Source organism: Salmo salar, chromosome ssa22, assembly GCF_905237065.1.
Source record: "Salmo salar chromosome ssa22, Ssal_v3.1, whole genome shotgun sequence".
Lineage (NCBI taxonomy): Eukaryota > Metazoa > Chordata > Actinopteri > Salmoniformes > Salmonidae > Salmo > Salmo salar.
This window is the reverse complement of record NC_059463.1, coordinates 22,015,778-22,039,230: the sequence shown is the minus strand read 5'-3', so window position 1 is coordinate 22,039,230 and position 23,453 is coordinate 22,015,778. Positions and strand designations below refer to the sequence as shown.

The 23,453-nt window shown below is 41.7% G+C and overlaps 1 protein-coding gene across 4 annotated transcripts in view; it reads left to right on the top strand.

Annotated features, from left to right (window-relative positions):
* The first annotated feature begins 11,271 nt into the window (after positions 1-11,271).
* Positions 11,272-23,453, top strand: part of LOC106583010 (polyhomeotic-like protein 2) — a 47,912-nt gene continuing 35,730 nt past the window's right edge. For 2 of the 4 annotated variants that reach the window (XM_045705345.1, XM_014166734.2), the window contains exon 1: positions 11,395-11,556. The gene's annotated coding sequence lies outside the window, so the exon portion shown is untranslated. Of the gene's footprint in view, positions 11,344-11,394; positions 11,557-15,892; positions 15,995-23,453 lie in introns of those variants that run through there. The other 2 variants (XM_014166737.2, XM_014166735.2) reach the window with 2 other exon arrangements.

Genomic DNA, 23,453 nt, shown 5'->3' with positions numbered 1-23,453 from the left:
CGGCCAGGGGAGTGGGCGAGGTATATTCCCTGGGCTGAGTTAGCCCAGAACTCACTTCGCCACTCCTCTACTAACATATCACCCTTTCAGTGTGTGTTAGGTTACCAGCCGGTCCTGGCACCATGGCACCGGAGTCAGACCGAGGCTCCTGCGGTGGAGGACTGGGTCCAGCACTCCAAGGAGACCTGGAGAGCCGTCCAGGACTCACTAAAGGAGGCCAGTGCGCGGCAGAAGAGGAGTGCTGACCGCAACCGCAGTGAGGCACCCGTGTTCGCACCGGGAGACAGGGTCTGGCTCTCGACCCGGAACCTGCCCCTCCGCGTGCCCTGCCGGAAGCTGGGGCCGCAGTGTGTGGGGCCCTTCAAAGTCCTGAGGAGGATAAACGAGGTGTGTTATCGGTTGCAACTCCCTTCCTATTACCGTATTAACCCCTCGTTTCATGTGTCTCTCCTCAGGCCGGTGGTAGCTGGTCCCCTTCACGAAGATGAGGTGCCGGAGGTCCCTCCGCCCCCTCTGGACATCGGGGGTCCCCGGCGTACAGCGTACGGGCCATTCTGGACTCGCGACGCCGGGCGAGGGGCCTACAGTACCTCGTGGACTGGGAGGGGTACGGCCCGGAGGAGAGGTGCTGGGTGCCGGCGGTGGACGTCCTGGACCCATCTATGTTGAGGGGAGTTCCACCACCTCCGTCCGGATCGCCCTGCCCCTCGCCCTCCGGGTCGACCTCGAGGCCGGTGTCGGCGCGCTGCGGGAGCCGCGCGTCAGGAGGGGGGTACTGTCACGATTCCCACCGACGGTGGCGCCCCCTCCTGCTCGGGTGGCGCTCGGCGGTCGTCGTCACCGGCCTATTAGCTGCCACCGATTCCCTTTTGCTTTTCCCTTTTTTTATTTTGTGACACCTGTGGTCAATTAGCCATTAGAGGGGCTATTTAGTTTAGCTGGCCCGCTCCTGTTCGTGCGGGATTAATGATTGTTTCTTGTGTGACGGCTTGTGTTCATGTCGACGTTGTTGTACGCCGCATGTATTTTCTCCCCTGTGTGTGGGAACATTTGTTTTTTGTGAGTGTATATTAAAAACACCACTACCCTGTGTTCGCTGCTTCCTGCGCCTCATTCTTCCTCCACAATTACCAAGCCGTAACAGGTGTCAACGTCCCTAAGGAATGAACATGGTCCACACACACCGACACAGTTGTGAAGAGGGCACAACAGTGTCACATCCCTCAGGAGGCTGAAAACATTTGGCCGTCAGATCGTCAAAAAGTTCTACAGCTGCACGATTGAGAGCATCTTGGCTGTCTGCATCACCGCTTGGTATGATAAGTGTAAGGCACCTGACCGCAAGGCGCTACAGAGGGTGGTGAGTACGGCCCAGTACATCACTGGGCCGAGATCCCTGCCATCCAGGACCTCGAAACCAGGCTGTGTCAGAGGAAGGCCCTAACGTTTTTCAAAGACTCCAGCCACCCAAGCCATAGACTGTTCTCTCTGCTATCACATGGCAAGAGGTACCAGTGCACCAAGTCTGGAATCAACAGGACCCTGAAGAGCTTCTACTCCCAAGCCATAAGATTTCTAAACAAGACTGCTAAATAGATAATCAAATGGCTACCTGGACTACCTGCACTGACCATTTTTTGCACTAACTCTCCTGCACAGACTCTATGCACACACACCGGACTATACCCACACACTCAAACATACTTACACTGACACCCTAACAAACACATACAATATGCACACTGATGCCACACACACTCACACACACTTTCACACTCACCACATACTGTATGCTGCTGCTACTGTCGCTTATCTATCCTGTTGCCTAGTCACTCAGCCTTATCTCATAGACTAGATGTTACATAGTAAATGTAATTAGTATGATATGTTACATTTGGTATGGTTACACAAGACAGAAGGTTACTTAAGGCGAACACAAAAGTAGGGTGGATGGGTTGGTGTATAATGTACATTTCTAGCAACCCAAAGGTTGCGTGTTTGAATCTCATCACGGACGACTTTAGTTAATTAGCAACTTTGCAACTAATCACTGCTTGTTAGGTACTTTGCAACTACTTAATATGTTAGCTAACCCTAACCGTAACCCTTTAACCTAACTCCTAATCCTAACCTTAACCCGAACCTTAACCCCTAACCCCTAGCCTAGCTAATGATAGCCACCTAGCCAACGTCCCTTTTTCAGGACCCTGTCTTTCAAAGATATTTCGCAAAAATCCAAATAACTTCACAGATCTTCATTGAAAGTGTTTAAATAGTATTTCCCATGCTTGTTCAATGAACCATAAACAATGAATGAACATGCACCTGTGGAACGGTCGTTAAGACACTAACAGCTTACAGACAGTAGGCAATTAAGGTCACAGTTACGAAAACTTAGGACACTAAAGAGGCCTTTCTACTGACTCTGAAAAACACCAAAAGAAAGATGCCCAGGGTCCCTGCTCATCTGTGTGAATGTGCCTTACGCATGCTGCAAGGAGGCATGAGGACTGCAGATGTGGCCAGGGAAATAAATTGCAATGTCCTTACTGTGAGACCTCTGAGACAGCGCTACAGGGAGACAGGACAGACAGCTGATCGTCCTCGCAGTGGCAGACCATGTGTAACAAGACCTGCACAGGATTGGTACATCCGAACATCACACCTGCGGGACAGGTACAGGATGGCAACAACAACTGCCCGAGTTACACCAGGAATGCACAATCCCTCCATCAGTGCTCAGACTGTCCGCAATAGGCTGAGAGAGGCTGGACTGAGGGCTTGTAGGCCTGTTGTAAGGCAGGTCCTCACCAGACATCACCGGCAACAACGATGCTTATGGGCACAAACCCACCGTCGCTGGACCAGACATGACTAGCAAAAAGTGCTCTTCACTGACGAGTCGCGGTTTTGTCTCACCAGGGGTGATAGTCGGATTCGTGTTTATCGTCGAAGGAATGAGCGTTACACCGAGGCCTGTACTCTGGAGCGGAATCGATTTGGAGGTGGAGGGTCCGTCATGGTCTGGGGCGGTGTGTCACAGCATCATCGGACTGAGCTTGTTGTCATTGCAGGCAATTTACGTAGTGGATGATGGACATCCACAAATTAATACATACCATGTGTGACGACTCTCCCACTCTGTCTGCTGAATTCTTTTTCTTTGCTCTTGTTTTCCTTAATAGGATGTCGGTGGGCGGAGCTGGGAGGGTCGTTATTCCTTATCTCCACATTGTCTCCCTTTTTGTTACGGGCTTCAAGTCGGTTCGTGACACATATGAAACGTAACGTGGAGTGTCCTGGCTTTACATTTACTATGTTACCTCTACTCCTGAGTCTAGGTTGCAGCAGTCACTTTACCCCTACCTCAACTAGCATACTTTGTACCCTTGCACATCGACTCAGTACTTGTACTCCCTTTATAGCCATGCTATTTTTACTCGTTATTGTTATTTCTTATTCACTGTGTATTTATTCCTCATGTCACTACTTCTATTTTTTTATTTTATTTTGTTTCTTTATCTTTAACTCTGCATTTGTCACGTCCTGACCAGTAAAGGGCTTATTTGTTATTGTAGGTTGGTCAGGACGTGGCAAGGGGTATTTGTTTAGAGTGTTTAGGGGTTTGTTATATTATGTGTTCATGTAGAAGGGGTATTTGTTTAGAGTGTTTCGGGGTTTTTTGGGCTATGTGTTTATGTAGAGGGGTGTTGGTTTAGAGTGTACCGGGGGTTTAGGTTCTAGGTTAGTGTATTCTATGTTAGTTCTAGGTTGTTTACGTCTATGTTCAGTTTATTGATTTGACCTTTAATTGGAGGCAGCTGTTTCTCGTTGCCTCTGATTGAAGGTCCTATGTATAGGGGTTGTTTTGTATGGGGTATTGTGGGTAGTTGTAGTTGCATAGCTTTGTGTTTAGCCTGCATCATGGTCGTTCGTACGGTTTTCGTGTTCAATAAAGTAAATATGAGCACTCAACCCGCTGCGCCTTGGTCCATCCATTACGAGGACCGTGACAGCATTGTTGGAAAATGACCAGGAAAGTAGCCCAAGTATTTCACTCTTAGTCTCCACCTGTTTACCAATGTGACTGATAGCCAAAAATGTGATTTGTGTTTCAATGTAATCAAGTTGTGAAATTATTGTTATTTTCAAATACAATCTCTGTTTGGGCATAGTTGTGGTCAATTTGCAGTGTACAAATTATTATGTTCCGCCCCCCTGCTATATGCTCCAACAAAAATCGGTCCACGGCTGAATCTAGTTGCCTACCACACTGCTCACGTTATGTGCAATGTTTATATCCCATGATAAGTGTTTTTATCCCATGATATCCCATGATAACAGTGTTTTTATCCCATGTTATCACATGATAACAGTGTTTTTATCCCATGATATCCCATGACAAGGATGCAGGACAGGGAGAGTACTGTGAACATTCATATCAAGCTAGTTAGAGAAATGTCAATGAATGTTTCATGTCTTTCGACCTGTCCCCAAATTAATATAGTTGGTTCAGAGTTCGTTTTGATATTTCAACCAACGTGTCTTGGATCACATCTGGTGTGGATGTACAAAATCAACATGCGCACGTCTAGACAGCATGTACCCCTGCTCTAGAGTCTGCAAGGAATGGGCCAAACCACCACATCAAAGCCAACAGTTGCAGCACTGCTGTAGCGTTCAGCCTGGGCGCTTCCTGTTCACTCACCTCAGGTGAACTCATTGTTTGCATTCACAACACTCCCATTCCACTGAACCAGACGGAGCAGTGCTGCACGTTATTATCATTTGTATTTGAGGATGAACATTGAGTATTTGTCCCTAATGGGCACTGTAAATTTGACAGCACAAATCCTTTTTATTTGTATTGGATGTCGAGGGATTGTGGTAATGAATGTGTGCACTGTGAAAGGTCATTCAAGCACACCTCAAATGAGGCAGACACCCCATCTCCTAAGCTGCTCGTTGCAAACCTAGTGGGGCTTACAGCTCATGTGCAGGCCAGGGCTGAGGCTCAGACAAGGCCCAGAGTAGGACCCTGCGAATCTATGCCTGGAGAGTGAAAGGTTCTCACTGTTTGTGTGGCTGTCGAAAGGCCTGACAGGCAGCTACTAGAGGATAGACAGGATATACATTTTGGGAACAATTACTTATTTGACTGTTGTTTATTGATGTTCTATAGTATGAAATGTACAGGATAGCCCTACATCTGACAGCAAAGTGCTCTTTTACACACCAACTAGAATGTTGTTTTTTTCAAACCATTCCCATGAGAACACAGTGAAAACTTTTGAAGCTTTGTACTAAATATACAAATATCCTTCCTCACAACACAGCCAAACTCCCTAAAAATATAAACATTCAGGAGGACACATTGAAGAAGTATGCAACAATGAAGAACAAACTGAGGATTTCTAGCACAAACATGGAAACTTAGGTTCGAGTGGCAACTCCAAAGCCACTCCCAAGCCCTTTCATTCATGAACATTCAAAAAGGAATAACGAGGCGGGTAGAGTCACTTTAAAGCATAAATAAATAATTTGAGGATAAACCAGAAAGACTGTCTATTCAGGAAACAACCACATATACTGTAGAGCGTGTTACTTCAGCAATTCTCATTGTTCAAGATAACAATTAGCCATGTCCTCCCTACCATCTATTTTTAAACCCCTTTGAGAATATCCAGACTGAATAACACTGAGATGACTGCCTCACCCAGCAGAGAGGAAAGCTTTTAGTCCTGATTTTTGTCAATATAGTATTTAGTCACAAGTGAATTTATAGTGTTTATGGTTTTCAGCTGGCCAAGCAAGCGTGCAAAGCTGTTTGATTCTTATTATTGCATCTTTGCTCACACAAATCCACAAAGCCACACACACATGACATGGTCTTTGTCCTTCGTTGCTTTCCTTCCTTTTTTTGCTTTCTAAAAGGTAATTCTTATTTTGATCTTTTGAATGTCTTTTGCAAAACAGCAACGTTGTATTTGTTGGATTCATAAAGTAGTACCATAGTTAAAACAAGTCCAGTTTTTACTTGCTTTAAGTGGACTCCAGTGCGAGTTTCATGGATGACACTATATGGATGTTGACCTTACAGTATGTTTTTTTTTTTTTTCAGTAACGCATTCCTGCAGTGAGTCTATCAGTCAATGAAAGATTCATTTTGAGAATTATAACTCACTGGGCCCAACAAGCCCTCTATGTCAGTATGACCAAGATGAAATGTGTGGTCAGAAGCTGTTTGTAACATATTGGCTCCCCCTTGTGGACCAAAACACGTCCAATGTCCTTAACCAAAGTATGAACAGCAACAGACAGACATTTTTTTATCTGATCAAACCAAAGACATGTTGCTCAAATTATTAACACTTTTTCTTCCTATTAAAAGTAACCAATTTCCATGTAAATTTTGCCATACAGGAATAATAGTCACATCTGGATACATTATTTAAGAGACGTTAACCTCTGAGTTCTTCTGGACTGGGGACGACGGTAGTACAGTAAAGTAGTATAGCGTAGTGTTTGTCCTTTGGTAACCTCTCAGACTGTCCCCCCACTGTCCATCCCCTAACACTGGCATTTCAAACACTTTGCGTCCTGCCAGAAGACCTCACACCTAGCTGACTAAACTCAACTCCACGGTGAAGGAAGTTTCTGATGAACTACACCAACAACGTTGAGTAGAGACCAGGCTTTGTGGAATTCAGGTCCGACTACATCGATTCAACTAAGGTTAATACTTAAAAAAAAAAAAAAAAATATATATATATATATATATATATATATGAAACGCCTACCTTGTACCTATGTTTGTCCTCTGTAGTTGCATGCCTATCTTTGTTTGCTGAAATTAACACTTTTTCAAAATCAATACTTTGCTCGTTTCTGTTTCTCGCAAATGGCGAGAATGTGCATGTGCCTAGGTCTCCAAATACTCATTGTCCAATCAAATCACACAATCTAAGCCTACGTCATCTGAGATTCAGTTGGCACATGCACATTCTGCAGATTTGCCATTTTCGGGAGTCTATGAAGAATTGACCATGTGTCAATCGATATAGTCAGAGCTGAATTACACAAAGCCGGATCTTTGCTCAACTCCGTTGGTGTGGTTCAGCAGAAACATTGTTCACCATGGAGTTGAGTTTAGTCAGATACCTCACACCCAGCTTTCACAAAGCTCCCAGCCAACACAGTGCCACCTCTAACTAAGCTGTCTTTACAGCCAAAGCCAAAAGGGCCATCTTTTACAGGTGCGATGATTGATCGTTTGTCATGTACTGTGTAGTGGTAGTCCTCAGCTACCATGTAACTTCAAACCTTAGTGTTGTCACAACATCCACAGAAGGGGGCGCCTCTCCTCGGTCGAGCGGCGTTCGGCGGTCGTCGTCGCCGGCCTACTAGCTGCCACCGATCTGTGTTTCAGTATCTATTAGTTATGTCTGGTTTTTGTTTGCACCTGTTTTGTGTTTTGTCATTAGTGGGGGGGTTATTTAGTCTGTCTGTGTTTAGCTAGGATTTTGTGCGGGATTGTTCGTTGTTACGTGTGGTGTTACTTTTATTATCTAGGCATTAGGGTTGCCGGGCTGCGCCCCGTCTGCCTTTTGAACGGAGCTTCTTTTTGTCAATTTTTCTGACTGTTATGCTCCCAGCCGTATGTGAAACTTACCCGTGGATTTATTAAATTAAGATTGTTCCAACGGACCTCAGTCTCCTGCGTTTGACTCACTCCTTAAACTGTTCATTCTGCTCGTGACAAGTGTCGTGAAATAATATAATGTTGTGATGTTACTCAGACTGTTGTTCATTTTCTTGATAGAATGCAGAGCCCTGTCATGTCCATAATAATCATTACTTATTGTCATCATCAAAATTACATTCATCATCATCCAGTTTGTTAGCTAACAACATTGCATTAACATGTTGTTACATATACTTTAGTAATTGCGTTGTAATAGCATAGTGATGGAGTTCAGCAGTTTTGATACATTAATGGAATAAGATATTAAGTTTATAGGTCTATTTCTATAAGGACTAACTTGTAAATGCTGTATATTTACAGGCTCTATGACCTGACCATGTAGCTGGCCATTTAGTAGCAACCTTGACCCTCCATGCCAGACAAGATTACTGTCTGCAACACATTGCCAGGTGAGAGCAGGAGCTTACTCTGGGGTAACCTGCAGAACCAAAATATATATGCTATGAGGACAGCACTGCCCATTTTAGTTTGATGGGTGATGCACAGTGACCAACAGACATGTCAAACTGACTGGCATCGTCAGAGTGGAATTCTGACTAGCAGAGCTCACAGTGAGTTCAGGCCAAATGTTTTTACACGCCCATATCAACTTCTGTTACAGTTGTAACCTATACTAACCAGTCAAATATGTCTGGTATGTACTATACATACAGTACATTATTTCTGCTTTCATACCAAACAATTATCTTATTACAGGAATGCAAGCCTTGTCCCTCATCATTGACTCTCTCCTATCAACACAGTGTAGGGCTGTACTTTGTTTCCGGATTCTTACGCTACCTCAGAAATATTGTTTAATGAATTTCTCCAGCTTTTCTTTTGTCACGCTGATCTATTTGACACTTATTCAATAAAGCATGCATCACTCATGCGTCACCCTTTAGCTACTGCACTATAATAGTTGAAAGATATTCACTTTAAAGTAACAAGTTCCATTAAACTAACAAGTTCCTAAAAGTCTATCTACCCTATATTGTAATATAAGTAGCCTACATTGACAAATTATAAGTATAAATGGCCTACCATTGCACAATGATATAAGGAGGCGCTTACCTCAGTAACGTATGGCCCCTTCACCAAGGCTGTTTTCTCGGTGGAGATGATCTGCATCTGTTTAACCCCATTGATAACAGTCATCCTCAAGTCTCTGTTACGACAACAATAGATACAACAGAAGGACCATCTGTTATAGGAGAGTACAGAAACAGTCTTCTGAATCTATGATCCTGGTGGGAAAAGAGAGATGAAAAAGAAAGTTAGCGAATGTCAGTCAGTCCCAGCCTTCCACAGATGACTCACTTATCTACAAGAGTCCCTCTTTCTCTCCTCTCTTCTCATCACCTGACGCACTAATGCTATGAAGCTGTTAGCTTTTCAGGGAGACTGTCAGCTCATCATGGGGTTTCAGCCATTTTCACTATATACAAGGCCATTCAGTGAACATGTGGCAGTATCTCAGGTTTATTAATTGAATTAACAACTAGGCCACCTCTCAAATCTGTGAGAGCAGACTGAAGATAGTGTGCCTCAGAGATGGCATTTTAAGACTTCATAGCTCGAGCTATGAAGTCATAAGATACCATCTCTGAGGCACACTATCTTCAGCCATTTTTATCACATTTTGTTTGTATTATGTTGATTTTTATTTTCTGCTTTTGTTTGGTTATGTGTTCAATGTAGATTTAATGTAATCATTGTAGAGATAGGGTAGCACATCCTGATTAATGCAGCTTATTTTTCCACCAGCAGGTGGCTGTATTATTTTGATTACAGAGATGGTGTGATCCTTGCTGCAGCTCATGTTATATGCAATGAGCCCATTCTCTAAGAACTCCTCACATCTGGTCAACAACAGTACCACAACACAGAATCTGTTAATTTTTAAATGTTTTATTATTATAACATGTTATTCTAACTCTTCTACTCACAACAGTATATATAAACACATCCATGTCGGTTTAGTTTCAGATCTAGGACTACATATATATTCCTATATATGGGTAGCAATTGTTGCTCAGGGTTAACTGCCTCGCTCAAGGGCAGAACAGCAGATTTCTTTCACCTTGCAGGCTCAGGGTTTCGAACCAGAGACCTTGCGGTTACTGGCCCAATGCTCTTAACCGTTACGCTACATGCCACTGAGGGAACCATCATTAATATTTCATTATGATTCTCATGCATAATACACACTCCATTATTGTTCATGATATGGTGTAAACATGAGTTTTGAGACTCACTCTAGTCAGCCAGAATGGTGTATTGAACACACTTCATCATGGTTCATTTGAGATACTGTATTCTATTGCATTATCCTGCTGCCTGACTTTTCAGCTCATAATAACGGGTCTTTTGGGAATAACCAAGTTACTGGAACGTCCTGCCTATGAAGGTTCTGGGAGCTGGGTATCAAGGGGGCTATGAAAGAGCAGATAATTAACTCATGGTCCAACCAAATAAGTCATATTCTGATAAATTATTCAGCATTTGCAAGCCAATGAATACACTTCCTCCTCATGTTACAGGAAACACAATAGGGGCTCCCTGAAACATTAGCAATTCATCTAGTCTATGTCCATAGTATTATCATAGGTACAAATGTTGCCTCAGCCCCACGATTCAAAGTTGATGGATAAGGCTTTGATGCATTTTTAAGAAAGGTAGAAAATTACATCTTTAGAACATTTTAGATTTTTGAGAAATTGCCTGTCTGTCCCTTGGAGACACAAACACAATCACACACAAACACAATGATCATGTACAATACTTGCTGTTCTGAAGCTGACTATAATACATGTTACTTTTAGCAGTAGCTTGCATGAGGGGGGGGGTGATGAATAGAAAATGAGATTCAGAAATGTTGTTTGGGTTAATGAGAGAAAAATTATGGAAAATCTGGCAACTGTTCAAGCTCACTGAGGCTTCAAATTGGTGTCTGATGGTACACAGCCCCCTGAGGTCAAGGATAAGGTTCTGTGCCACACATGCCCCATAATGAGGTTTCCAAAATAAATGAAATTTTATGGCCACATATGGACTATTACATCTGTGACCAATCAACATTGCCCCAGAGCCACAGAGCCGAGTGCATTTTCATGCACTGTATTTATGATAGCCCTGACATTTGAATACATTTGCATGCATTGCAGCCCCTACACTCTGACATATAACACGGGGTTGCACCCCTTCCCCCACCCCTGAATTCTACCTTGGACGAGTATTGCCATAATTTAGTGAATAGCAGTTCGCATGTAATTGTGGTTTTATATGATCATTATTAAAATGCCAATTTTTACTTATTTTTTCAGAATTGATGCTGACCTCATTAGATGAGATATTTAACAATGCAACATTCTTTTCTTTTTTGCTCTCCCTTTCTTTTTGATCATACGGTATTTTCAAACACTGCGCTGTCTACATAGCTACCAATTTAAAGGCATGAGCCAATAAAAACCGGACAAGGGTTAAATCCCTATGTGTTGCTATGGAGACCATGACAGGTTCCGTAGTACGGATTTGACAGGCGCATGGAAGGGTACTGGAGGGACCGGTTCTGAAAGGGAAGGGGGAGTGCCAAAGAGGTACACGTTCTGTCCATTGGGTGAATACATGTCACATGTTCTATTTCGGAACGCTAATGCATAGATTTTTTTCTCACACCCCTGCTCCTCCACTCGCGCTGGTTTATTCCAAGTGTATCGTATTCAACAATATCCAGTAATGGTGTAGCTAGAATAACAGGAAAGGAGCACGAGAGTATTTCCAAGCAGGGAAGTACAAGGCCTTCGTGGAAGGTATGGCAACAACATTTTATTTCGTTATGAAAGGCCGTTCTTGGCCTCGGTCTTCTAGTTGTACTTCTGCGGTCAATGACCGTGTTTGTCTGAGCATGTGCATGCTAGTCGGGAGGGACCTTTTTTGAGCTGACAGCAACCTTCCGTGTCTGACTGACAGAGCTGGCTGGCTAACATTAGTAGCTACTAGCTAGCTAGACAAGAGGAACTTCAGTGCATGCGTGCAATAAACAGGAACACGCATCAGTTAGAAGGCCTACACGGAACTATTTTGTGGATTAGATTAAAAAAGGAATTGGTTTTTAAAAACACATGCAAGGATCAGTTAGCTGGTGCTCAGCTCTTTGCATGCTCCTTTGCATGCTCCTTTGCATGGGCTGCACATTTACGAACACAGCGCTGCCCTCCCTGGACACTTGGAGGGGATAGGTTGGTGCCTTTTGAGACTGTGTCCCTTGAGTCACGACCCCAAGGTCGTGAGGGGGAGGGGTTGGTTATTTTGACAAGTGCAGCATGTCTGAACTAGAGGCCTTAACGGGTCCAAAACGTAGGGAAATGGACCTGGGGCTATCCCATCCGGACCCAATATGCATAAATGTATCATTTTTTTTTTATATAGAGACCCGTTCCCGAACGGACCCAAGGACAACCAGACCTGGTCAGACCCGTTTTGATCCAAGTGAGGGAAGCAGCAGAAAAGTCAATTTTGAAGCTAGTTTATTAACTGGAGTTGTTTAAAGCATGAGGTAGAGCAAGGTTGTGAGTGTGAGCAAGTGACACTGGGAGGAGTGAGGGAGCGAAGGCAACAAACCAAGCCAACTTGCACCATAGTAGACTAATAGCTGCCATAGGTTATGTGTCATCCAATAGGATTAACATTACTACTGGTCTTGCCTGCATGAAACCGGGAGAAGCTAGTTAAGCTAGCAAGGTAGGCTAATTGAGGCTGCATGCGCATTCTCGTCCTACAGTTACAAACCACATCTCCATTCAGAATATAAAGTTGCAGCCTACCTGTTGGCTCTTGGTCATTGTCTGCTAAATGACATAAATGTAAAAATTAACTGATTAGATATCTTCTAACTTTTGTCCCACACAGAGGCTCTATGACTGTAGCCTATTGCCTCTTTGGTAACTTATGATTGACCAACAACAAGCAGCAGCATAAATTATACTTTTTCTTTCTTGCAGAAGTCATGTTCAGATCTGTATTGGTCCTTCCGGACAAGTCAGTTAAAATTACACATTCCCGTGACAGGTGACATTATTTCAAATTCTGGATCCAGACCCCCATGGGTCCTGGATCGGGTCTTGAGTGTTCGGGTACAGGTGGATCCGTGTAGACCTCTAGTCTGAATGTTCATTGTAGTTACAGGCTCTTATAGTGCCCTTGGCTCTTTCAGTGACCCAAATGAGACCAACAAGATAGTCTACATGACTACCCCACAACTCGGTTCAATGTGTATGTGCATATTACATACAGTAACTTCAGAAAGCATTCATACCCCTTGACTTATTCCACATTTTTGTTTTTACAGCCTGAAATCAAAATGGACTAAATATATATTTTTTCTCACCCATTAACACACAATATATTTGCATATTATTATTTTTTTAATTCTTCCAGCTCTGTCAAGTTGCTTGTGATCATTGCTAGACAGCCATTTTCAAGTCTTGCCATAGATTTTCTAGATGATTTTCAAGTCTTGCCCTAGATTATCTAGACGATTATAAGTCAAAACTGTAACTAGGCCACTCAGGGAAATTACATGTCTTGGTAAGCAACTCCAGTGTATATTTGGCCTTGTGTTTTAAGTAATTGTCCTGCAGAAAGGTGAATTTTTTTCTCCCAATGTCTGTTGGAAAGGAGACAAACAGTTTTTCTTCTAGGATTTTGCCTGTGCTTAGCTCTATTGTTTCTTTTTATCATAAATAACTCCCTAGTCCTTGCCAAGCATACCCATAACATGATGCAGCCGCTGCTATGCTTGAAAATCTGAAGTGGTACTCATGTTAGTTTTGTGGAGTAACTACAATTTTGTTGATCCATCCTCAGCTTTCTCTTATCACAGCCATTAAACTCTGTAACTGTTTTTAAAGTCACCATTGGCCTCATGGTGAAATCCCTGTGCGGTATCCTTCCTCTCCGGCAAATGAGTGAGGAAGGATGCCTGTATCTTTGTAGTGACTGAATCTAGGCCTATTCATACACCATCCGAAGTGTAATTAATAACTTCACCATACTTAAAGGGATATTCAATGTCTGCTTTTAATTTTTATTTTTTTACCCATCTATCAATGGGTGCTCTTCTTTGCGAGGCATTGGAAAACCTCCCTGGTCTTTGTTTCAAATTCACTACTCAACTGAGGGACCTTTCCAGATAATTGTGTGTGGGGTACAGAGATGAGGTAGCTGTGAGACAATAATTTTAAACACTACTATTGCACACCGTCCATGCAATTTGTGACTTGTTAATCAATTTTTTACTCCTGAACTTATTTAGGCTTGCCATAACAAAGGGGTTGAATACTTATTGCCCCAAGACATTTCAGCTTTTCATTTTTTATTAATTTGTAAATATTTCGAAGAACATAATTCCACTGACGTAATGGGATATTGTGTGTATGCCAGTGACACAAAATCTCTTATTTAATTCATTTAAAATTCAGGCTGTATCACAACAACATTTGGAAAAAGCTGTAAATACTTTCTGAAGGCACTATACCAATAGTCACTATGTTAGCTGTCAAATTGGAGATAAGTATGCTCAATTACATTGAAGCGCTTAGAATTTCCTCAAGGCTTTTGAGGTTAATTGTACTGGGACTCTTTTATTGCTCAGTATGACTGAAAATTGTTATGGCTAGAGTATCTCCCCTTGGACCCAAGGTCACAGTGCTCTGGGAGAATCATTCGGAGTAGTGTGTTCAAATAGTACATTCTCAATTTACAGTCATACCCATCATAGTGTGTGTTAGTGGCAGGTTGGCATTTATTGAGATGACTCATACTGGAAGCAGCTCTGCAGTGGTCACTAGCTGGCACAGCCACAAAGTCAAAATCAGATTTGAACCTTATCCTTAACCACACGCTTAACCTTAAATTAAGACCAAAAAGCACATGTTTGTTTCTATGAATTTTTACGATATAACCAATTTAGCATTTGCAGCTTGCCCATCCAGTGGAAACGGCTTAGTTCTGCCTCAAGGGCAAGACTCATGACAAAAAAACTTCTGTGTGTGTGTTTGATTCTCAACACACTCATATTACCCAACTTAATCGGCTGTTCAGATTTCAGAATATTTGACCACAACATGCTATTGGCCAAGGCACTGATTCAGTTGCATTCAAGGCTTCTGAAAGACTATTGAACGATGCAAATCTATGCTATTGGAATAAAGTGGCATTATTTTTATGCTTTAGAGCCTAATCTGTAAATAAGCAGGAGGGGGCACTGACCTTACCCCTTGGCTTGCCCTTGTCCCACCCATAATGCCTCATCAAATAGTTGTATTTATTTACCTCCTTATATAGAGCTAATCCTTTACCACAGAGATCATCATTTTGGGGCGGCAGGTAGCCTAGTGTTTGGGCCAGTAACTGAAAGGTTGCTGGATCGAATCCCCGAGCTGACAAGGTAAAAATCTGTCGTTCTGCCCCTGAACAAGGCAGTTAACCCATTGTTCCCCAGTAGGCCGTCATTGTAAATAAGAGTTTGTTCTTAACCTGTTAGGGCTAGGGGGCAGCATTTGCACGTCTGGATAAAAAAAATGTACCCGATTTAATCTGGTTACTAATCCTACCCAGTAACTAGAATATGCATATACTTATTATATATGGATAGAAAACACTCTAAAGTTTCTAAAACTGTTTGAATGGTGTCTGTGAGTATAACAGAACTCATTTGGCAGGCAAAACCCTGAGACATTTTCTGACAGGAAGTGGATACCTGATGTGTTGTATTGACTTTAAACCTATCCCATTGAAAAACACAGGGGCTTAGGAATATTTTGGCACTTCCTATTGCTTCCACTAGATGTCACCAGCCTTTACAAAGTGTTTTGAGTCTTCTGGAGGGAGATCTGACCGAACAAGAGCCATGGAACGATGATGTCCCATTAGACACCTGGCGCGCGAGTTCATGTTGGGTACCCTCGTTCCAATACGTTATAAAAGAGTATGCATTCGTCCACCTTGAATATTATTCATGTTCTGGTTAAAAAGGCCCTAATGATTTATGCTATACAACGTTTGACATGTTTGAACGAACGGAAATATATTTTTTCCCCTCGTTCATGACGAGAAGTCCGGCTGGCTGAGATCATGTGCTAAGAAGACGGAGATTTTTGGACATAAATGATGAGCTTTTTTGAACAAAACTACATTCGTTATGGACCTGTGATACCTGGAAGTGACATCTGATGAAGAGAATCAAAGGTAATGGATTATTTACATAGTATTTTCGATTTTAGATCTCCCCAACATGACGTCTAGTCTGTATCGCAACGCGTATTTTTCTGGGCGCAGTGCTCAGATTATTGCAAAGTGTGATTTCCCAGTAAGGTTATTTTTAAATCTGGCAAGTTGATTGCGTTCAAGAGATGTAAATCTATAATTCTTTAAATGACAATATAATATTTTACCAATGTTTTCTAATTTTAATTATTTAATTTGTGACGCTGACTTGACTGCCGGTTATTGGAGGGAAACGATTTCCTCAACATCAATGCCATAGTAAAACGCTGTTTTTGGATATAAATATGAACTTGATAGAACTAAAAATGCATGCATTGTCTAACATAATGTCCTAGGAGTGTCATCTGATGGAGATTGTAAAAGGTTAGTGCATCATTTTAGCTGGTTTTATGGTTTTGGTGACCCTGTCTTTGACTTGACAAAACATTACACACAACTCTTGTAAATGTACTGTCCTAACATACTCTAAATTTATGCTTTCGCCGTAAAACCTTTTTGAAATCGTAAAACGTGGTTAGATTAAGGAGATGTTTATCTTTCAAATGGTGTAAAATAGTTGTATTTTTGAAAAATTTGAATTTTGACATTTATTTGGATTCAAATTTGCCGCTCTTGAAATGCACCTGCTGTTGATGGAGTGCACCACGGGTGGCACGCTAGCGTCCCACCTAGCCCCAAGAGGTGTTCTTAACTGACTTGCCTAGTTAAATAAAGTAAAAAAATAAAATCCCCACAGGCAAGAGACCTGGTCACAGGGGGATTGGTTTCTGCAGACTTTAGCTGTATGAACCCACCAGCCTAGGCCTCTTGTCTTCTACCAGGGAATACCGATTATGCCTGGCCCTCCACTGCATCCCAGGGAAAGAGGGATAATTAAAGACTGTTGCTGTCATGGCAGTCTGGGCCCCTTTGTGGATGGACGCTTGGCGTTAGTTTGAACCAGGATTGTCAGTGAGTGTCTGCTGGCTTGTAACTGCAAAGTTATCTTTTCTCATCCACGACTAAAGGTATAGGTCCCGTGTGGCTCAGTTGGTAGAGCATGGTGTTTGCAACGCCAGGGTTGTGGGTTCGATTCTCACGGGGGACCAGTACGGGGGAAAAAATGTATGAAATGTATGCATTCACTACTGTAAGTCGCTCTGGATAAGAGCGTCTGCTAAACGACAAAAAATGTAAATGTAAAATGTAAACAAGATTAGTTGCCGATTTCACTTTATTGACTGAAACTAGAGTTAGTTCAAAGTAAGCAGTGAGACAGTTCATGTCTAAGGGCAGGCTAGCCTATATTTACCATTATGACACTGAGGTGTCACAGCACATTGTGTCCCAGCGCAAACATTTCTTAAAACATTGAGAATGGTATCAGAGCAGAACATCCAGCCAAGGGTTTTGGAAGACCTTGGGAGACCCTGACTATCATGACAAAACAAGGGCATAGCAGGCTAGTCACCCAGCTGCATTGAAGATATAGTTGACTGGTAAGGAGCCAAGTCAGTCAACATCTGGTTTTGCCAGTCTTGTCAGGTCCTCCCAGGGGCAGGCTGGCCCACAGCTGGCATAGACATGCTAAATGTCTTCTGATGAAGCCAGGGCTTTCAATACTCTGTGCTCACTACCAGTGATCATGCCTGACCTATTTCTCCCTTTGTAGGGGAATGGTTCTTTTGAGATTGAGTCATAGAATAGTGTCTGGGTTGACGCATATTGCTGATCTGCTGTTTTGGGAGTGCTGTTTGATACAGGTATTTATAGACTGGACTAAGAGAGGAATGTTCAGAATGGGATAAGATACTGCGGTTTTGTTATTTAGGTTTACAGGGGGAGTCAGCAGGATTTTAAAACGTAACAATTAGTCTAAAGGCGTCAGCATGTTTCAGTTCGGCTAGACGAACCGAACAAGTGTGCTCTCATACTCCCTCAAAAGACCTTCGTTTTTGAAGTACCGTAGTACCGCAATAGTATGGTTTGCTCATTTTGAGAAGCCTTCGTCAGTATACACTTCCTCAAAATAGTCTGAATTAGTCTAGGATGGCTCAAGAAATCTGTTTTATTAATTTTGTTTTTGCCCGGGGACCTTAGTCGTGCAATAGATGTTTGGTGCAGTATTTCTCAATTACAAATGTCCATGAAAACAAGACTTCTCTCGTTGATTGACACCAAACACTTTATTGAAAATTCCTTACTGTTGACCAATCACTGACGAAAGGGCATAGACTTCGGCTCCGGACTTTGGCTTGCCTCCAGAAAAAATGTGTGCCCGAAAAACCCTCACCAAAGTCAAAAATGAACAAAAACGTCACAAAATCTCATCATAATATATCCACAAACTCCTCCGAATTGTTTTGTTTGGAAAGCATGCAAATGCTTTAAGTGGCATTCTAAATTAAGATGTAGAGAAGAACAGAGAGAGCAGGCAGGTCCCTTGGGGTACATCTGGTGTGGGTGTTGTAGTATGGCCCACACTTCCTTAGGGAATGGGCCATGTGTGGCGGAGTGTCAACACTCACACACATACGCACAAGACACCACTGCCACGCATCCAGTACACACACCTGGAAGGGGGCCAGGCTCTCTTTGTACTACTCAGCTGTGTAAGAAAAGTCTATCAGAGGCAGACGACTCAATTACACCCCAGTCCTATCGGGCCTCTGGATCAAGGGAGACTTTCTCGCTCTCGTTACACACTCCAACAAATGTAGTACACTGACTGTCATTTTGGACAGTACTCATTGACCATTCTACAACCTCAAGGGATGGCCTACATTCGATTTCCATGGAGTGAACAAAATCGACAGTATGAACTTAAATTGTAAGTTATGAGCATTCTCACAAATCAATTTCGTACTTCAGAATCTCTTAAGTGCCACAAGATGGCATTTCAACATTTAATTACTATAAAATTCTACATTCTGTGATCAATTTGAAATTGAACTAAATGAATTCATAATGATCGATAAGAATTCAGTCGATGACCCATGGATTCTATGAGATGCCACCAAAGGTTTTATAAAAAAGAATGTCACTGCATTTGCATCTGGGTTGAATAAATCACAGTGAAAGAAGATATTGGAAATGTTAACTTTTCTCAACACACTTTTCAGACCAGGTAGCTGTTACTTTTTCCAAAGTCAAAAGTTAATTTATTGATAAAACCAAGCAGAATTTGCCATCCATTGGGTTAGATTCAACCATTACTTCCATGGTAATCATCTGCCGTTTGGCCAACAAGCTATGAAGTAATGATTGATTAGCTGATATAGCAACAATTGAATCAGTAATTCCCTGTTTCAATCAGAACCCAAATGAATCAATCAAAGATTCTCCCGCTTCTTCAAAGAACTGTAATCCTCTGATTGTAAATCCACATCAAGCCAGACAAAGTCCTTTCTAAAAGAATGAAGAACCACATATCTCAGAGGAAGCCACCTCGCTGGGAGCCCCTGAATAAAGGCAAATCCCCTGGCTGGGATGGTATTCCTCCTGAGGTCTATTTAACATTTTGGAATCCGTTATGTTCACTATTGCTCAGAATTATTAATACAGCCATTCACAAAGGTTAATTTGTGAGCGATGTGAATACAACACTTTACTTTTATTTATTTTTTAAAAGAGAAGGATGCCACCTAGTGTTATCACCATCACCCACTATCTTTGATAAACGCACATTAAACTGTTTTCCAAAATGTTGTCCCGTCTAGAGACTTTCTTACCCAAATTGATCCACAAGGACCAAAGCGGTTTTGTTAAAAAGCGTTCATCCTCAGATAACCTCAGACTATTACATATCTTAGAAGCTTCATCAGAAACAACAGCTCCTTGGGCTGTATTATCTCTCAATGCAGAAAAAGCTTGTGATAAACTAGTATGGTCATATCACTGGTCTGTCTTGAAAGACATGGGAATTGAATTTAAAATCTACTGATCACTTCATCTCATTATACACAGACAATATTTTACTATATCCAGACAATGTATCTCAATTGCTCCCAAAAACATTGAAGATCGTAGATATATTTCAGCTTCATCTCAAGTTATAAAATGAATCTAACCAAATCAGCCCTACTGCCTCGACCCCGATGGAGGACTTTCCCATTTTAAATATTTGGGAGTAGATATATTTCCTCCTTTTTAGATGAAACCATTGCCAGAAACTTTTAACAGAAGATCAAATCAGTTCAATCTGACCTCCGTAGATGGAATAATATCCCAGTTTCTTTAACTGGCACTAATCTCTATCGGCAAAATGAATATATTGCCACAGCTACATTCCTGTAGTTCAATGCTTCCCATGGTTCCCCCTTCTGGCAATTGGGATAAAATTCATAGTGCTGTTTCAAAATATTCTGTCTGGACAATTGTATTTAACATTCGTGACAGACGGGATGTATGTTTTTGTCAATGGAAAAAAGTGTGACGATGCTTTCAAAGCAAGGGATAGCCTCAGCACGTCGGGGCTAGCTAATAGGTAGAGAGCATGTTGTAGTTCTCTCATACTATACTGAACAAAAATATAAACTTAACATGCAACAATTTTAAAGATTTTACTGAGTTACAGTTCATATAAGGAAATCAGTTAATAGAAATACATTCATTAGGCCCTAATCTATGGATTGGAGGTCGACCGATTATGATTTTTCAACGCCAATACCAATTATTGGATGACCAAAAAAAGCCGATACCGATTAATCGGCCTATTTATTTATTTGTAATAATGACAATTACAATAATACTGAATGAACACTTTTATTTTAAGTTAGTATAAATCATCAATCAAATCAATTTTGCTTCAAATAAATAATGAAACCTGTGCATTTTGGTTTAAATATGCAAAAACAAAGTGTTGGAGAATGCTACCATAACCCCACCGCCACCATGGGGAACTCTATTCACAACATTGACATCAGCAAACCGCTCGTCCACGCGACGCCATACACTTCTGTGGTTGGACCTACAACCAAATTCTCTACAACAATGCTGGAGGCGGCTTATGGTAGAGAAATTAATATTCTATTCTCTGGCAACAGCTCTGGTGGACATTCTTGCAGTCAGCATGCCAATTGCACGCTCCCTCAACTTGACATGTGGCATTGTGTTGTGACGAAACTGCACATTTTAGTGGCATTTTATTGTCCCCAGCACAAGGGGCACCTGTGTAATGATCATGCGGTTTAATCAGTTTCTTTATATACCACACCTGTCAGGTGGATGGATTATCTTGGCAAAGGAGAAATGCTCACTAACGGGGATGTAAACAAATTTGTCCTCAAAATTTGAGCGACGCTTTTTGTGCATATGGAACATTTCTGGGATCTATTATAGCAGCTCATGAAACAAGGGACCAACACTTTACATGTTGTTTATGTTTTTGTTCAGTGTAGTTTGCGGTCTTTCCAGCTTCAGTTTGACGTGATTTTGTTAAAGTGTAGTTGGCTAGCTCCTATGAACAGTGTCCTGACAAAGCACAGTCAAAATCTAAATTGTGCATCGTTATCTCATTGGATGTATCATGTATCTAAGTAAATGTCACTACAAAACAGATTAAGCAAATGCAACTACGTTGCTGTTATTCTGGCTGCACTGTTTGACTTGACTGTGTTATCCGTAGTTGGCTGGCTGGCTAGCTAGCTAGCTAGCTAGCAAGGGATAAGAACTTTGCCAACCAGCATGGCAATGGAACATTTAGAACAAACGTCTGGGTCGCCTCCATAGATACAGAACAGAAAGATTGGATGATTGTGTTGCGTCTCTGGCAACCTAACCGATATAATGAATGACCAGACGACTTGGGTAGCAACCCTAGATTTGTGTCGGGACTATATCTCGTGGAAGGATGAAATAGTATGAATAAATTGATCAAAATAATGTTTAAAAATAAAAAAAATATGTCAATTATTTGAATATGTTTGTAACCTGTTGTATAAAACTGATAATGCCCTTGAAGCCGGTGTTTGTCGGCCAGAGACGATCCCTGCGCCACTATACCCTCAACTCTGGCTTCTCTGGCATTATCACTTAAATATGAGATGTATTTCAAACTGTGATATGTTTTTTGATGCACAAGGAATATTCCTTCTAAATTAGGCCCACTAGATCATTGTTAGATATTATGGAGAATGAATATTCTGCAGTACCCTAGATACAGGAACTGTGAAAGGAATTGATTCATGCCAAAGCTGTCCCACAGAAGAAGAAAGAAAAACGTATATGCCTTCTAAATATAGATGAGTGTTTTTTCCTTTTAGAGCCCCAGAAGAGCCTCTTGGAATAAGAAATGGGCATATTGAGTTAAAGTTGTGGTCCACACCATTAACTCCACACCTTTTTAACTCAATATGCCCATTTCTTATTCCAAGAGGTTCTTCTGGGACTTGGGATGGCCATGAGACAGGAGGTCCAGACGAACAGTGGTGGGGGGGGTTGTGGGGTAGGCTAGACGCCAGACTTTCTCAGAGGACATGTTTGTTTTCCAATACAAACAAGCCACACCATGGCCATCCCAAGCCCTGGGCTGTCTGTCAGACAGTGCATCAAAACAGATCTGACTCATGACAGCTTTCCCTTCCCATTCCTCTCTCATCTCCAACCCTTCCCGACCCATCCCAGTCCCCAAGCTCATTTTCCTTGCTCTGGAACTCAAGGTTCATGCTTTCTCCTCCACCGGCAGGCAGCTAGGCTAATCTATATGCTAATGAGAAGATTATAATCAATGAAAGCTATGCCTACCAGGCCCCAATCAATACGTTACGGCAGCAAACCACTGAAATGTTTGCATTTCATACAGCCAGACATGTTATAAGGTGTGATGGTCTTTGGTGTTTTTAATGTGGTTGGGAGGAGTGCCATCATCAAGCAGCTGATTACACCTGTCAGTCTATTATTTTATAGGCTTATGAATGCAATGTATTGGCCATAGTATTTTTTTATATTGTGACATTTGAATTCCACTGAAAACAAAACCAATTTAATTTTGCTCATATCTATAGTCCTCTTCAATTATCTTTTCAATTTATGTGCGCCATAATGAAATGCCTTAATTGTGTGGCTCTTTTCATGTTTTTGTCAGATATAATTTAGATAATTTGAGAAATATACTCAATAAATCTTTCAAACAGACTGCCATAATACCCAATAATATTGCATATTTTTTCCAGTTCCTATTAGCTTATTTGCTAGAGGATTCCCATGACTAGCATATATGATCCTATCCTGTATGTTTATGATTGTGTGTAGACTATAATAATGAATGATTATAGACTGTTATAACCCATGTCCTAATGCAATAATAACAGATGGAATCACATTTTCTGTAATAAAACCCATAAAATATATATAAATAGATAGGACTATACATTTACAGATTGGGTTTTGTACTTACCCAATATGGTTTTGATGCTGGTTAGAATATTATGTGGCTGAGGCT